Source organism: Haemaphysalis longicornis, unplaced genomic scaffold (assembly GCF_048455015.1).
Source record: "Haemaphysalis longicornis isolate Haplotype H1 unplaced genomic scaffold, Haemaphysalis longicornis Haplotype H1 scaffold_3, whole genome shotgun sequence".
NCBI lineage: Eukaryota > Metazoa > Arthropoda > Arachnida > Ixodida > Ixodidae > Haemaphysalis > Haemaphysalis longicornis.
In genome coordinates, this window is record NW_027526335.1 from 48,026,998 (window position 1) to 48,043,204 (window position 16,207).

The following is a 16,207-nucleotide window of genomic DNA, read 5'->3' on the forward strand; positions in this document are numbered from 1 at the left end:
AATTTTGTGGTTGGCACAGGCTTTGATTACATGTGCCTTTCATGCTTGCGTCTGTGTGTTTTGCCTGATGAGTAACCTGTCCCCAGTGCATCGACAAACTCCGGAGGCGATGTAGTCATCTTTCTTCGTCACTCCGGAGCACTGTACTTAATGGATCCAATACGTTATTGAAACTACCCTTGTCAAGCCGGCATCCACAAATTTGAAACGTTATAAGTTAGCAGCGCCTGCATTTTCTGAAGGAGCTTGTCTTCTTTGGTCTTAGCTCTTACAATTCGGCTTAGGAGGTGACAATAAACGACCGGGAGTCGACAAAAACAGTATAAAAACCCAAGGAAGGCCTGGAGCGAACCAAAGCATGCCAGCAAAGTATAACAGATGAATAATGATTACTAAAGTTAATGAATGGTTGATTAGTGATTTGAAGTGAAAATGACTAAAGTTAAATAGGGTGCGATTAAGGTAGATTAAGATTAGTTAAGTTTAATTGGGAAGAATTAAATTAGATTGAGGTAAGTTACGGTACAACAACGATTGATTAGTGATTGATTGTAATAATTAGTAAGGTGAGATCAAGAGAGATGATATAGATTAAGGTGGATGAAGATGTGCTAGGGCGTGGTTTAAAGGTGAATTCGAATAGACTAATGTAGACTGAATAGCTAAAGGAAGGTAAAATAGCTTGACTCCTGTGTCGACGGGGCACATGTATATAAGAGGCAGTGGTCACAATTCTACGCCAGGGTTTCGCCTTTCGAGCACGTAGGCAGGCCTATATTCTTCGAGGAATTTTCTTGCTCTAATACCTTTGCTCAATAATCTCTTGCTGTTCTTCTCTGGCTAGAAATAGGCAGCCTCGTACAACGTGACCTGGCGCACGATTCTGTGTGCGCTGGGAAACGGGACCTAAAATTATGGCTAACCTTCGCCCGCCTCAAGTCTTGTTCTTCGAAAGCAAACGATGATCGCCTGGACGGACGGTACTTCCACCGTATGAAAACAAGCTCAGCAGGCGCGAGGGACCGTGCAGAGACGAGTTTTTAAGTGCGTCAAGGAAGCACTTGGAAGAAAATGATCTTTTCTCTTCTGCTTTAAGGGCGATGCTGGCTTAGAAGCGCCATCTTGCGTCTGGTCCGTGCAAAAACCTGCGATGATCGCCTGGACAGATAGTGCTTCTACTCTATGACGACAACGAGGACACGGCCCAGTCTCCAGTGGAGTGACGAGGCTTTAAAGCGCGACGAGGAAGTACTTGAAAGCAAGTGACATTTTTATTCTACGTGATGTGGGATACTTAGTGAGAAGCGTCGCTTCTTGTTCACTAGCATAGAAAGACGTTGGAATAGACTGGCAGGAGCCGGAGGGACTAATGCTGCCTCCTGCATCCTCCACCACCGCTACTTTTGTTCTGCCTCCTTCATCGACAAAATAATCTAAACAATCGGGTTTCCGGGGCATTTTCTTCCGATCGATCATGCGCATCTGCGCCTCCTCTTCGGTTCATGGCCGCGCAAGGTTTCGGACGACCCACGACCTCGCTGCCGGGTCTGAGGGCGAAAATCCAATATCAGCTATGTGTTCGAGAACTTCAAACCGGGCCGCTCACTAAATGGGGAATAGATTGCTGATAGCTGCGTGTGCTCGCTCGCTCGCTCTTTCCGAAGCAAACGTAGAGCGCCTTCAATACAACGTGGGGGTTGTGTTTGGAAGGCCACGACGCAAGCGAGTGCAAACGGGTGGTGTTGCCAAATTGTAGCAGCAAAAAGGAAAAAAAGGGCGCAAGAGCAGCTCGAAAGACAAATATTTTTTTTCTTCTGATGAAAGTCGAAGTCGTGACGACCATAAACAAAAGGCAATTTTGCCAACGTACGCTTCACGGAGATTTTCATGACTGCAAGCCATCAGCGTAATGCATCATTAAGTTCGCTGAGCTTTGATTGCACATCATTTCAGAATGCCGATTTCAAACTTCAAAAATCCGCAAGCAAACAGAGTTGACAGAGCACAAAGTACAAGCATGAAAAGAGTTTTGCGGCACGGTTACTTCACGGCAGCCCTGAGACTAAACGCTTAATTGTGTAGCCAGCTAAAATCTTCCATATAAGGATACGTGTTTTAATAATTTTCCCTTTTCCTATTAAACTGCATTTTTGACCGGCGGGATGACTTTTGTATTCGGGAAAATAATATTTTCCGAGACTAGCAATCAGTGAACTTTGTGAGGACGTAGACTGAGAAAAAAGGTTAAGGAAGGACAGCAGCAATACGTTGAGAGCATTATCGACCGACCTTAAGCTGGCAGTCGAGCACGTTAATTGGACCGACCGCGTCATGGCCAATAGCGGTCCCCTTCTGCTTGGGTGGACGAACCTCGCATACTTACGCTGAGTTCCGAATGATACAGTCGAGCTGGGCCATCGCCCTCCGAGACAAGAAAAAAAAAAGCCCAAGACAGTTCCCGAAACAAAGCGCGTGGAGCCGTTACATTGCTTCCAGCGGGACGACAAATTGAGTCCTTGTTGCGCATTAAGTTTGGCGCACACAATAAATGAAAATCAAATAAAGAAAACTCAACTGCGATTGAAAAAGCTTGACCGTCCAAGGTTTATGAGGTTAGCACATGAAAGTAACCTTGGGTGTCCAAATAAGCGTTGTACTTGCTGTTATAATGAACAGTTTTCATTGCTAGATCTAACGGCTGGAGTTTATAAGTAAACGATCAGCTCGCCGTGCGAAGTTTGGGCTCGACAAATGCAATGAAAGCTTGCCAGCTTTCCGCTATGAAGAAAAATTCATTGTACAGTAGGAAGCAGTCACTACTTACAAACCGTCAGTGCGCATATAGGGTAAGCACGTTGCGGAGCTGATTTTAACATTACCGGGGCTAAAAAGGAAAACCAGAAAAAAATGCAAGTTCAAGGCGTATGATGATGCATTCGTAGTCGGGGATCATACAATATCGAATGATAAAAATATTCACGCAAAAAAGCCTCATATTTTGCATTTACATAATTTTTCTTTTTGCTACACGAGCGAGCAGGCATTCTAGAGAGGTCATTACGTAAATTGATTTATTCTAGTTCCGGCTGTTCCACACATTACTAGATCTTTAGGAGTACCACGCTAACACTATACCATGTACCTAACGTATGATTAAGACTTCTCAATAATTTCAATTATATCGTAATCAGTTTTGAGCAGAAGGTCCCGTAAACCCGAGTTTGCGGAGTTTGCTGAGAATGTCAGTTGTGTACAACCAATCTTTGACTGTCCTGTAAAGCACATGCAGAGATAAAGTGAAGGAATTAAAAGCACCAAACGATTATGTGCCTTAATAGCCCAGCGTTTTCTGGGCTCTGTTCGGCACTGACAAGCTAGCTATTTCGACACTAATTGCTATGTAAATCAGTCCAGCGCTAATGTTAAAGCTTACAGTAACCAAGTCGCGTCCTGTACGCCTGCCACGCTCTGTTATAGTCTCTTTCATTTATTTCATCGCCCTATCTCGAGTGCACTATCCCATTGAGTGTACAGCGACGCTGAATAGAGCTCACGAAACGGGCGAATAGCGTTGTACGAAACGCTTCTTTTACAGCAGTGTAAAACACAAAACCGACAAAAATAACGTATTAGGCAGTGACACACAAAACAATTTCCTATGGCGTAACTTGCAAGAAAGGCGGCTCCAAGGGATGCTTTCTTGCACACTCGGGATTCACCAACCGGTGCAAGCTCCCACGCGAATACAAGCACGTAAGATTAGATGAATCTAAGAATGCCAACACACACTTTTTTTTTTCAAATGTTAGCCTGCGGGTTTCTGAGGGCGGCTATTGTGGTGTCGATGGCTTTCGCATGTTGCGTCACGCCAGACCAACGTGAAAAGCTCGACAAGTTGCTTCCACTTTTGTCAAGAAATCTTTGTAGTCTAGAGGCGCCTTTGTCAGGTCGTGTACTGATATACTTTCTGAGCAGAGTGGCACAGCGAAATTGAATCTTGGAGAGAAGAATCCACGTTTATAACCTCCTGCGCGATTGCGCCACAGAGAGCTTTTTAAGCTCAGTGCAAACGGTCGGGCAAAAGGTACACAAGAGCTTTTATTGAATGAGGAAGAATAATACTGAGAATAAAAAAAAAGGGCAGCATGTGTGGAGCGGCCGAATCGGCTTACTATTTGTGATTACTTTGAATGCCAGTCTATCATCTTGCCTTTCACGGTTCGTAAGAAAAATACGTGTTGCTGTTCATACTTTTCTTCAGTGTAGTTTTCGGTTTTTGCAAAAAAAAAAAAAAAAACAACGAAAGAAGGCAACCTTGTCCTTCGCAATATCTCGCAAATCTAGACATTTTTCTCGCAATTGTTGAACGCAAGGAATTTCTGTTGACGCTTGCAGGCGATTACGAGATTGCACATAAACTGCGAACAGCCAGCTTTCATAACTACTGCCAGTAAGGCCCTGACATTACTCTCATTCCTACAACGACTCCAAGTATTCCTGAAAACTGCCTTCACGTGAAGGCCGCGCAGATACAAACTGGGGGAAGTGATGCAACAAGGAAGTATGCACGATGCTTATTTATTTTTTCTTGATCTAATTCGCGGCGTACTTTTTGAATATTTTAACATCATTCCCTATTCTATGGCTGGGAAAAAATTTTGCTGGTCGCAAAAAGCAAAATTAGGTGTCTAAGCGTTAGCAGGTGGCTCTTTTGCTTGTTTTAGCGTCGCGGTCAAGTGTTCAGCACAAAGCATATATTAGGCTCACCTCACGCTTCATGATGGAGATAGATGTAGCCGCATTGCACAATTCAGAAATTGTTTATGTTTATCTTATTGTAAAACGGATAGCCATTCGCTATAAAAGCTTAGTTTGCTAGTACCTAACTTAAACGAAGATGTTTGACATGCTGGGCAAATTTAGGTTCCCTTAGTCTGTTTGTCGAGCTTAATAACCTACGTTTAAACAGCAGAATAGAAGCATTTAAACTTTTAAGGGACAGATATTTAGAAAACAATCTTTGCTACAATCAAAAAGGACTCCAAAGGTATCTTAGAAGCATCCCCTGGATTAAATTCGTGGAATGAGTTTATCATAAAACATGGAGAGAAAGCTGCACAATTGACATGGGATAAATCGTTCTGGCCAGTTACAATGTGCCTACATTACATGTTTGTTACTCTAAATCACAGTGTAAGATATACTTTTAAGTGAGGACACAGCTTGCAAACAAACGTTTACTCGTCGTGCTAAGAAATTCGCCTAACAGACGCCGCTGAAACCGTTGACTGCAGCGCCCTCTAGCACGCGAGAAAAGAAGCTGCCCGAGCGCAAGCCACTCGAAGGTGTTCGGATCTTTTCGGCTCTTCATCGGTACTTCTCCGCAGCTTTCGTAACCGGTTGTCTGTTCGCCACGGCTTGGAAGCTTGGCCGATACCACCGGTCGATGGAGAAACGATAATTTGGAGAAGGCTGTGCGAAAGCATTTGCGCTCTTTGCAGTGTTCCAACGTGTTCTCGGCAGGTGTTTTGAAGCGGTAACAATACAAAGAATACATAAAACAGTAAACTGAAATGAATGTCTGCCGCCGTAGCCGTGGAACACTCAAGCGAGTGAGATTTTATGCTTCCGCAACGAAAAAATGGGGTGTGAATACTTTAAAGAGAACTGAACGCCGGTAGAAGCCGCTGACAAGAAAACGTTACATTGTTTAACATTCCCTGAGATCCTAAACAAACGAATGTGTGTTCTGCAGCAGACTCCCGCAGACAATGATGCTGTTTGCAGTCAGCATTTCTCTGAGAGTGAGGTTGTGCGAGAAGGTACGTTTCGGAGTTTGGAGGGGAAGTACTACTTAACGTCGAAGAGGTGGGCTTAGAAACGATGCAGTGCCGTCAATTTTGCCGTTGGCTACAGCACCGTCACCAGCTACTCAGTACCAGCAGCTGCAACAAGGAAGAGTCCGCTGCCGGGACAACTAGTGCCTCGAAATGCAATGAAGGTTGAATTGCTGAATTGCTGGCGGAGAGTACGCCACTAGTGTACGCCACTAGTAACTAGCGGAGAGTACGCTGATGTTTGTTCGTCGTAAATGACTTTGCGGAACTTGGGTAAGTTCATGCACGAAGCAGCGGATACGAAGTGATGCGGTCGAAGACACTGGCAATGCCCAATGTTCACAGGAGCTTCATTGCGGGTCTAAATGAATTTAGGACGCTCGCACTCCCGCAGCTGTTTGAACAATGCGGTAAAATCACGCGTTAGGATCGCATTGTGTGAGCTCATACGGTGAGCTTACACAAATAACGTTGCTTTACACGCATGCCACTGGTTCTTGCGAGCCACCTTGTTCCGGACACTAGTTGCAGACGATTTGACACAATAGTTCGGTCTGCACTGTGACACGAAGCAATAAAAGCATGACGTTCGATACTGTGCAGTGTCACAGCGCAGATCACAGTTTTGTGTGAAATGCCACGCACGTTGCTGTCATTTGCTAGATTCTCTCAAATTGGTACATGAATTCGGCAATCGAATGCACTGTGTGCAGCTGAACCACGGGATCACCTTACACCGTAAAAGCTCGTTAATTCCAACTCGAAGGGAAAATTGTTCGAATTAAGCGGAGCTTGAGTTAGCGTGCGGGTGCTAGAATGAACGAACCTCGCGCCACACTGCGGGAGCATCACAAAGACTCGCTATTTCGGATTAGGCACTACTACACGTTTGGGGCAGGTGATTTGCAACGACATGTGCTTTGCAGCAGCAGGTGCAACGGCATGCGCCGGAACACTGGCGCGGCGCCCGCTGTGGAAGCGAAAAAAGCGGTCGCTGTTGTTTTTCTGTTTCATTAATTGGCATTTCTAGAAAATTTGGTTGGGTTTGGATTTGCAACACATTGTAATCACTCTAGGCTCTCTTCTTCTGCTAGGAGCAAATGGAAACGAGGGGATACCTGTTTGAATTAACTGTTCTGGATACCGACGCTGGAGTTTTCCGCCATTGAAATATAAAGGCCTGTGCCAAGACCAGGGCGTCAAGTTCGAATTAACGGAGTTCGAATAGATGACTCTCGGGAGATGTGGAACTCATCAATACCCGTTTTGTTCTGTCTGGGTGGGATTCCTTGCCGATTTATGGCTAAAAACAACAGATGTATACTTACTACCCTAGTGCTGCAGCTTTTCATTTTGGTTTGCCCTTTTAAAGGGACACTGAAACGAATTTGTCAAGCTCCCGGTTTTGCTTGCACTGGGTAGACTGGCTCAAATTACCACACTTTTCATCGTTTATCCGCTTGATAAGTCGTTAATTATTTTATAAAGCGGGAAAGAAGAAACACTACCATGCGCGGTCTGTGGCGGCCGCACCATCTAAAGGCTGTGACGTCGGGAGGAGATGGAACCGTGATTGGACGATGCCCAAGATTAGCATTCAAACAAGTTTCGGTTTCGGTTCTGTAAAACAACATGCTTGACATCCGACGGCATCGTTGTATGGGCATTCTCGATATCTCAGTAATCGCCGTACCGCGCTTCTGCCATGTTGTCGGCTGTAAAATGCCTGAGATAAGCCTCCCAGGACGGATTTGAATAGTAGAAATCCCTAGCCGAGGCCTACGCAGTGGATGAACGCCCTCCGCGTCACCGCAGACGCTCAAATGCCATGCGCTTTTCCCGTATATTCGGAGCTTGCCTCACTCATGCCTGTATCGTAAAAAGCGTGTTCGCACCAGGCCAAGGGTGTGCTGATTCAGGCCTGTGCCCACTGCCCGCAAGCATTCGGTGCTTGCGGCAACAGCACGCTAGAACTCGCTAGCGCGTCAGTGGCAGTCTGCGCGCGTTCTGCGAACTCGCTCGTGAAGCAGTGAACTTTACCGCCCAAAAATGGGGAACTCAGTTTAGAAAACACCGGCCAAAAACGAAAAAATCAACTTGCAAAAAAAAAGGATGTACCTTCTGGGACTCGAACTTGCGACTTGCAAAAGAACAACCTAGCGCCTCTGACCGCTAGGCCACGAGCCAGCTCTGTAGAGCTTGGATATATAAGGTATATAATGTATAACCAGTGTGCACTTTTATTTAGTTTTATCATTTCAAGTACTTTATGTGACTATTTGTTGTATAGCGCCCGTGCAGTAAGCGTCCCCGAAACTTCCACAATATCTCACGCCTAGCAATTGCATTTCTTTGAGGGAAAAGCTATCTCAGATGTGCGGTCGTGCTGCTGACCGCTGTGCTTGTTCACCCAGCGCAAAAACGTGCTTCCTGCTCCTTCGTTTCGTACTGTACGGTAAAAGCTTCAGTTGATTTTATTTCCTCAGTACCAATATTGACTTCGTTGACTCTTCTCCCGCCTTCAAGTGACCTTAGATTTTCCAACAAGCGTAAAGTCAGCGAAGCGTCCCATGTGCACTTATGCAGCGCTTGAGTGGAGGGACCCGGACTCGGAGCTTGATACAGTGTACTAACTAACAAAGTAAAGAAAGGCACATTCTTCCATTCACGAACGTGCTGTGGCTTAGTTTCAATTGAGCGAACGAATTGCGACGACCCGCCGGCGGCCGGCGGTCTTAACGCTGGGCCGACTGACTCGATTGGAAGGTCGGCGAACCGTGCAGTAGCACAGCCAATTGCCAGCTCGTCTCCTCGTGACGCCACACGAAAACGCCACAAAAAATGGGCGAGGGTGCAGAGAGGAGGACAGCATTTTCGAATTGCTTTTTCTACTAAATAACTTCGCGTAAACGCGCTCAGAGTGGTCGAAACGTGGCCTATGGACTCCGGACTACAGTTTGCGCTAGTAATCCCGCAATTTTTACAAGTCACTTCAGTGTCCCTTTAATGCAGGCAAACATGAAGCAAAACATTCGGCTGACCTTACCAAGAAAGGTTGTTTGTACGGGGGCGTGGTAACGTCACTTTCCAGTGTACTTGGACATTGATTACAAAGAAATAAAGGAATTCCAAACTAAAAAGTAAATAAATAATAACTATGTCTTTAGACCTACTTCACAGCGCGACGTGACAAAAATGCGGTGACATGAAAAGTTCTTTTATGTTCTAGGAGCAAAATATCAACCTGAGTAAAGTATCAATACGATTTCTATTGGTGAGAGGCGTTATGGCGCACTGTTTTTTTAACATTGCACAAGAATTTTGAAGCATTTTGTATTTTTTGTATATGACTTTTTACTGATAGGACTTTTTGATGTTAGTTAGTCCATGCGCTTAGAATGAAATTAAACGCTGAAGTCTGTATTCATTCGTATTGAGAGAGAACAGGGAATGCAATAAGTTCGCTTTTTTGCTCGTAATTGCATAGAAACTGGGAACAAATTACATTACATGTGTAAATGATCTGCATTTCAATTATTTTCACGATTCCTTGCTTGGAAAGAAATTTCGTTATTTTGGTGTACTGTTGAGAAATAGAATAAGTGACGCAACGTAATTACTCTAGAAGTATATATTCGCCGTTTCCGTCAAAGGCACTGCAAGAGCAGTAAATCGCTGAGGAGAAGAAGTAAGGGTAACAACGTATCCACTAGCCGCCAAACGACGCCACGCCTGAACGGAGAAAATTGCACATTCCGGCGAGCACCGATAAAATTTATGATGCGGGGCAAAGCCCACACGGCGAGGGTAAAGCAACCAGAACGCTGCTCGCGAGCAGATAAGGAAGGAAGTACGGTATGCGAGACTTCCTCGGTGGCATCGTCACGCGTTTGTGCTCCCAAGTGCAGCATCAAGTGACAAATTGTCAGCGTGACGTACGCCTCTGAACAGCTTGCATATTGAAATAAGCGAAAGGACAGTGGCTCTGACCGAGGAAAACGCCTCAAAATCAGCACTTCTAAATTATGGGGATGAAAAATTGACTTTACGATGAATTTACCTGCGAGTGATTGTTTCAAGCGCCCAGTTTTTCGTACAGCCTGAGGCTCAGCATGTGTGAAGTCCGGAGCCATTTACTTCTGATTGACTCTGCATTTTTGTCATGTTACCACGGGACATTTTAGCAGGGACTGAATTCTCTTTTTGGCCCCATTCTGTTTTCAGCAGCTTATTTAGTGTCTGTAGGTTCAGGTAATTACTGCTTTTTAGCCGATCCACAACTTGTGATTTTATTAACTTTGCTTGACGTAGGCCTCTGAACGTAGGCCTCTGAATGCAATCAGAGGAAGGACAGTGGCGCTGACAGAGAAAAACGACTCAAAACCAGTACTGCTAAATGATGGGACTGAAAAATGGACATTACGATCGATTTGTTTATGAGTGATTTCTTTTCTTTTCATTTCATTTCTTTTATTGAATCATTAGAGGCCCGAAGGCATCACCGAATGGGGACAACAAATACTCTGTGAGGGTGTACAAATCAACATGACCAAATTATACACATTACAGTTCTAAATACGCACATGGTAGTTTGGTCAAGAATGACAACAAAAGCGAATCAAACAAACAAAAAAAAACGCTTGGACTGGGAATTATGATTGAAGAGCACAAACAACTTGGCAAAAAATGTATACGTACAGTACGCTGGTAGAGTATATTTACAGCCACGGGTTATTGGATGACATCGAAGCGGGATTCCAGTTTTACGGGGATAAATGTGCAGTCAGGTGTGGCAACAATGGTGTCGGGGACGTGATTCGAAAGTGTAATTGCATGGGGGAAAAAAGGAGTGATTCATGTCGTATGTACGGCCGTTGATTCGGGCAATGGGGTTGGAACGGTTAATGCGGGAAGAAGTTTTGTTTAGGGCCTTTAAAAGTTTGTCTTGATTGTGGGCGGAAAAAGAAACTGTGCAGGAGGCATAAGCGTGAGACGAGGCGGTGTTACGCGAGAGATGGCAGTTGGATTGAGTGTTTTAAGGCGGTGACGCTGATTTCTCTGGAGAACTGTGAGGTTATAAAGCGAGCTGCGCAATTTTGGACTGATTCTAGTTCTTTAGCGAGATACGCCTGGGATGGATTCCAAATAGACGATCAGTATTTGAACTTTGGGAGTACATATGTTAAGTATGCTAGTTTTTTATCGTCAGGAGATGCAGATTTTAGATTACGGCGCATGAAACCATGTGTGCCCAGAGCGTCGGAGCAGATGGACTGCACGTTTGGCGCAAATGAAAGCGATGAATGCATGTGCACTCCGAGATACTTCTATGACGAAGCCGAACCAAGAGGAAGCGAATTGATAAAGTAGGTAATATGAACTCTGGTTCGCTTACGGGAAAATAACATCGATTTGCATTTGGTTAAGTTTAACGGCACTGATGAGTCTTGGCACCATAGCGCAACTGTGTTGAGGTCTTGCTAAAGTTTAGTACTGTTTTCAATGTTTTGAATGGTGGAGTATATGGTTTCAAGTGCCCAGTTTTAAAGCAAAGCTTTTTACCTCTACCCCCCAAGGGTTCTTTCGCGACCGTTGGTGTCACCAGAAAACTCCAGCGAACAAATAAAAGAATTTACTGGCACCGCCGGGAATCGAACCTGGAACTAATAGACTAACAAAGCGAGAGCGCGTTGTCTTACCGATCTAGCTATGAGCCCACGCGAAGACGTGGAAAACAGGTGGTGTACTCACCAAGCACATCTGCGGGTTTACCCCCTGCGTTATTGCTGAATGCCACGTGAAAACGTCACGCGACCCCTCCCGCCCGTCTAGCGGCCCTGTGCGCTCCTTGCTCATGTGCTGAGTTCCAAAAATTAAAGGAAGCTCACACCAATGAATGGCATCTCACTTCTAGTACGCCAATGGGCTAAAGCCTGTGGCCTCCAGTGTTCACGTAAAGAATCACAGCTACTTGTCGTCCGCCCTCACACCAAACCAAGGAATACATTCAAATATTCCTTGATGGCCAGGCCATCACTCCAAGCCCCTGCTTCAAGATCATGGGCCCACTTTTCCAGGCCAACACCAAGAGTGACGTATCCTTGCAGCGCCTCAAAAACAGCATTAATCCAATCATACACATGATCAGGCGAGTTGCCACCAAGCAGCGAGGCCTAAAGGAATCCGCTACCTTTCGATTAATTGAAGCTTTTGTCCTCTCGAGAGTCACTTACGTCAACCCACTGTCTTCTTGTCGACAAGGAAGACATAGAGATGCTTTATATAATGCTTAGAAAGGCGGTCGAGCAGGCCATTGGTCTTCTCATGAGTGCGTCCACACAGGGGCTGCTTAGCACGGGGCTCCACAACACGGTGGAAGAGCTGATAGAAGGCCGTCTTTCTAACCAGAAGGTCCGACTCAGAACTGCGGTGGGTAACCGCATGCTTCACCAGATTGGCTGGGCGGCCCAGAATGTCACTCCGCTTGACGTTCTCCCAGACTCTTGGCGACTAAAACTAAAGATTCTCCCTTTGCTTACAAATATGAACCCCTCACATGACGAGGGTTCACCGAAAAGCACGGGCTTAAGCGCTAAATATCACCCTCGGTGGGGATCATGGCGTTATTTACACAGATGCCTCCAAACATCGAGGGAAGCAATACGCCATCATCGTGGCTACCTCCAGAACCAACCTACTTGCGTGTACCTCGCTTAGGACCCAAGAAATGACGGCAGCAGCAGAGGCAGCCATCACCTTGGTTCTCGCTCAACCAGGAGTGCGGAGGGTAGTCATCGATTCCCAGCAAGCCTACTGGAATTACCAGTGGGGTTAGGTGTCCTGACCTGCACTGCGCGTGCTAAAAAACCACTCCCCAAACGGTTCCATTCAGCTCATCTGGACCCCCCTCACGCTTCAATGGAGGGCAACAAATACGCCAACCCAACAAGCCTGCGCTTTCACCTCCCGTTCTATTGAGCTGCAGGAGGACAATCACCCGCTTGTCACGTTCAGGGAGATAACCCAGCATTATCGCCTTCTGAGACAGACCGTACCTTCGCCTTACCCTGACCTTTCCAGAGAACAACAAACTACCCTACGGCTCATAAAATCCGGGCTCCTTCCCACAGCCTACGCGTCTTCACTTAATGTATCCGAATCGCTACGACGCTGAATGTAACTTTTGCTCAGAAGTAGGAACACTCCGCCCCGTAATCGGGGTGTGCGACTTTAGCCCTGAGCACCCTCCTCTCTTTCCGTCAACTACCCAACAAGAGCAATGGGAGATCCTGCTGTCGAGGCCCTCTCTACCTACCCAGCTTCAGCGGATGGACAGAACACAGGCCGCGCGGGCTGCGTATGGGCCCCACAAAAGAAGGAATCACTCCCCGGGGCTGCACTCTGGGCCGTTTAGAAATCTGAACAGAAGTATTTCTTCCTCCTCCTGCTCCTTCTCTGCAGCAAATCTCGTCGCCTCCGTCCGCGGCGCAGAGACGGAGAAGTCAGATCGTCTAACACCGAGTTGGAGCTTACTTTGATTTTATAAAAAAAGTTTCCACTCGTGTGCTACACCAATACAACTCAACCAAACACCGTTCATGCATCAATCATTGATTTAACTTTACCAAGAATATCTCTTTGAAGTAATGAATGGTGTTGTTAAGTGCATTACACTTCTCTCTGGTTTTGCTATTTGTAGAGCGATGTGAGTGAATTTAGGTGACGTCGTATGGGCAATCGTTATGGGGGCCGTTTACAGCTTTGCTTTTCAACCACATTCACGGGGTGGATTGGCGCGATTTTTTTTCGTACAGCCCGAGGCTCGACATGTGCGAAGTGCGAGCCATTTAGTTCTGATTGCGTCTGCATTTTCGTCATGTTGCAGTTGGACTTTAGCAGGAACGGAATTTTTTTTCTGCCCCCGTTCAGTTTTCAGCGGCTTATTTAGTGTCTTTAGTTGCAGGCAATCACTGCTTCTTAGCCGATACACAACTTTTGATTTTATTATCTTTGAGAATTCATTAATTGTTTCAGCCGGACTTTTGACTTTACTGTGGCTGGCAACTACTCAGTCGCTAATCTTATGTTTGTGTGTGTTTATACAAGTGGTTGTTGATGCCGAGCTTGAACCCGTTCTGATGGGTGGCCCTCAAAGCGGCAGTACAGACTAGGCCAGGGACGATAGATATGCGAGTGTGTCTATGTGTGTGTAAACGTGAGTGTGTTATTGCCCATGGGCGTAAACGTGCGTGTTTAAGCGGGTCCACGATCGTATGTGCATTTGCATGAAGTCTTATCGTACAACCGTGCAAAATAAGTTAAGCCAATGCGTGATGTCACGAAAAAGGCTACCCTCTCACTCACAGGGAAGTATTCGGCCTGCAACTGATATTCCAGCTGTCAATAGCTCATCTGCACTTGAAAATGTATTTCGACTTTCAGGAGCTGGAAGACCTGGCTGACCAACCTATATATTAATGCGTTAAATTACAAAAAAAGATATTTCTAGCCTTTGACTTTTGACAATGCACAGCTGCAGTAAATATGCCTTTAAAAGCGGGTGGCTTTGGCGTGGCTTTGGCTCATGCGCGGCTTTAGCGCAAGCATTGCGAGATGGTTTCTTTCGCGCTAGCGGACGGATGGCAGCGGCTGCTGGTTTATGGTCTGGCACAGGAAACGGAAATGGCCTCCCCCAAAGCCTGCTCTGCTGCGTGCCAATGCACTGAGCCGACGGGCCTGAAGACGGATCGCCGAGTCAGGAACCACGGCGATGGCCGTAAATAAGGAATATGCCTATTTCGTATGGGCCTCGTTTCCGGCACTCGGTTGGGCTTGGTGTTTGTGAAGGGAACCGGTGCATGAAGACCACTTCCAGAGCCTTTTGGGGGAGTCCTTGTCAGTTGCCTTCGGACCGGATGCTACCCTTGTCTGACCACCACTCCATTATGAGAACAGCGGCATAACGCTCAAGATAAAGTAGGAAGAAAATTTGTGAGAGAACGAAGGAAACAAAAAACCTAAAGAAAATGAAGAAGGAAAAGATATGAAGAAAAGAGATACGAATCACCATAAGACAAAGCTTAGAGATTGGCGCCTTTCATTAACAAAAAAAAACAATATGTTTTCCGTAATGCCTATGTTTTCCGTAAGGTTGCCGGTAATATAACGCCGTTTTTTTTAGCAAGGATTCACACCGCAAATTTTTTATTGCAGTGCGGCATCCTAGTCTTCTCTGACAAGCAAGGTGCATGGTGTAGACAATCTTGCAAATCTTCGAGTTCGGCTATGTTCAGACTACCTACGCAAAAGCCTTACCGTGGTCTGTGGACGTACAAAAAACGGCGTGTGCCGCAGCAGGGTTGTCTGGGAAGCTAAATGACGTCATTCTTTAAAGTTATTGCGACAGTTGCGGCAACAGGCTGAGCCCGGCCTCATTGTGAAGTTACAGACATAACTGCCAAACATGTCGTGGCCGAAAGTGCATAAAATGGATGACCGCTCCAGGGCAAACTATGATCACTGCTAAAATACCGCTTATCTGCTTTTAAAGCGGAGCAAAGACCTTGCCTCACCTTTCTCGGATGAAAGCTTCCCGTTCAATCCTTCCCCCTCACCCCCTCCTACAACGTTTACATATGTAGTTTCCAGTCTGCGTGCATTTGATGAGAACAGAGTACTGACGTGCTGAAGAGCTCTGGGGTAGCGAAGGAGGACTTAATTTGTTCACAGTTGGCCACTGTTATATTGAATAACTGTGGATATAAATAACTGGTCTAATGAAATATAGCTATTTTAGAAAATATCTGATAGATGATAACCAGTGTGCTTTCATACAAGCAATGTTTCGAAATATTCGCATTCAACAATGATAGCTTCCACCGGATATATGTAAGCCCAACTAAATCGAGGAGCCTTGTTAGCGCCGGCAACGCATAAAAATCGGTGTTTCGATTACAGTGTGTAAGGGTGGTTGTGTGGCTGCCATCAACTAGAGTTCATTTCACAAGATGCGTGCAGTAAGACCGAAGCTGTGCGGCTTAGCTGGGCGGTTCCACTTGCCCAGAAGTGGGACGGAAATGTACCCCCATAACACCTGACGCCGGTTGTCACTTTGTTTCAGTCGAGAATATAACGGTAAGTTAGACGCGCTGACTGGGCAGCGCTTTTCAGAAGGAAGAACGAAAACAAAATTCATTTTTCCAAGTAGCCTTACTCTAGAGTGCCTTCTTAGGAAACTGCGGCCAAGGCTTTCTTCGGCCTAGACATCAACAGGAGCTGCGTCGCTTTGCTGGTGTCAGCCAGCCTCGCCTCCTAGAATGACCGAGTTAAGTAGGGAATGCCGCCCAAGAGTCGTGCAGCTTCCACAGTGG

The 16,207-nt window shown here is 45.9% G+C and overlaps 1 protein-coding gene across 1 annotated transcript in view; it reads left to right on the forward strand.

Annotated features, from left to right (window-relative positions):
* The window catches only part of Cnga (Cyclic nucleotide-gated ion channel subunit A), a 123,771-nt gene that overhangs the window by 93,946 nt on the left and 13,618 nt on the right, over nt 1–16,207 (forward strand). The gene's annotated exons all lie outside the window — the stretch shown is intronic.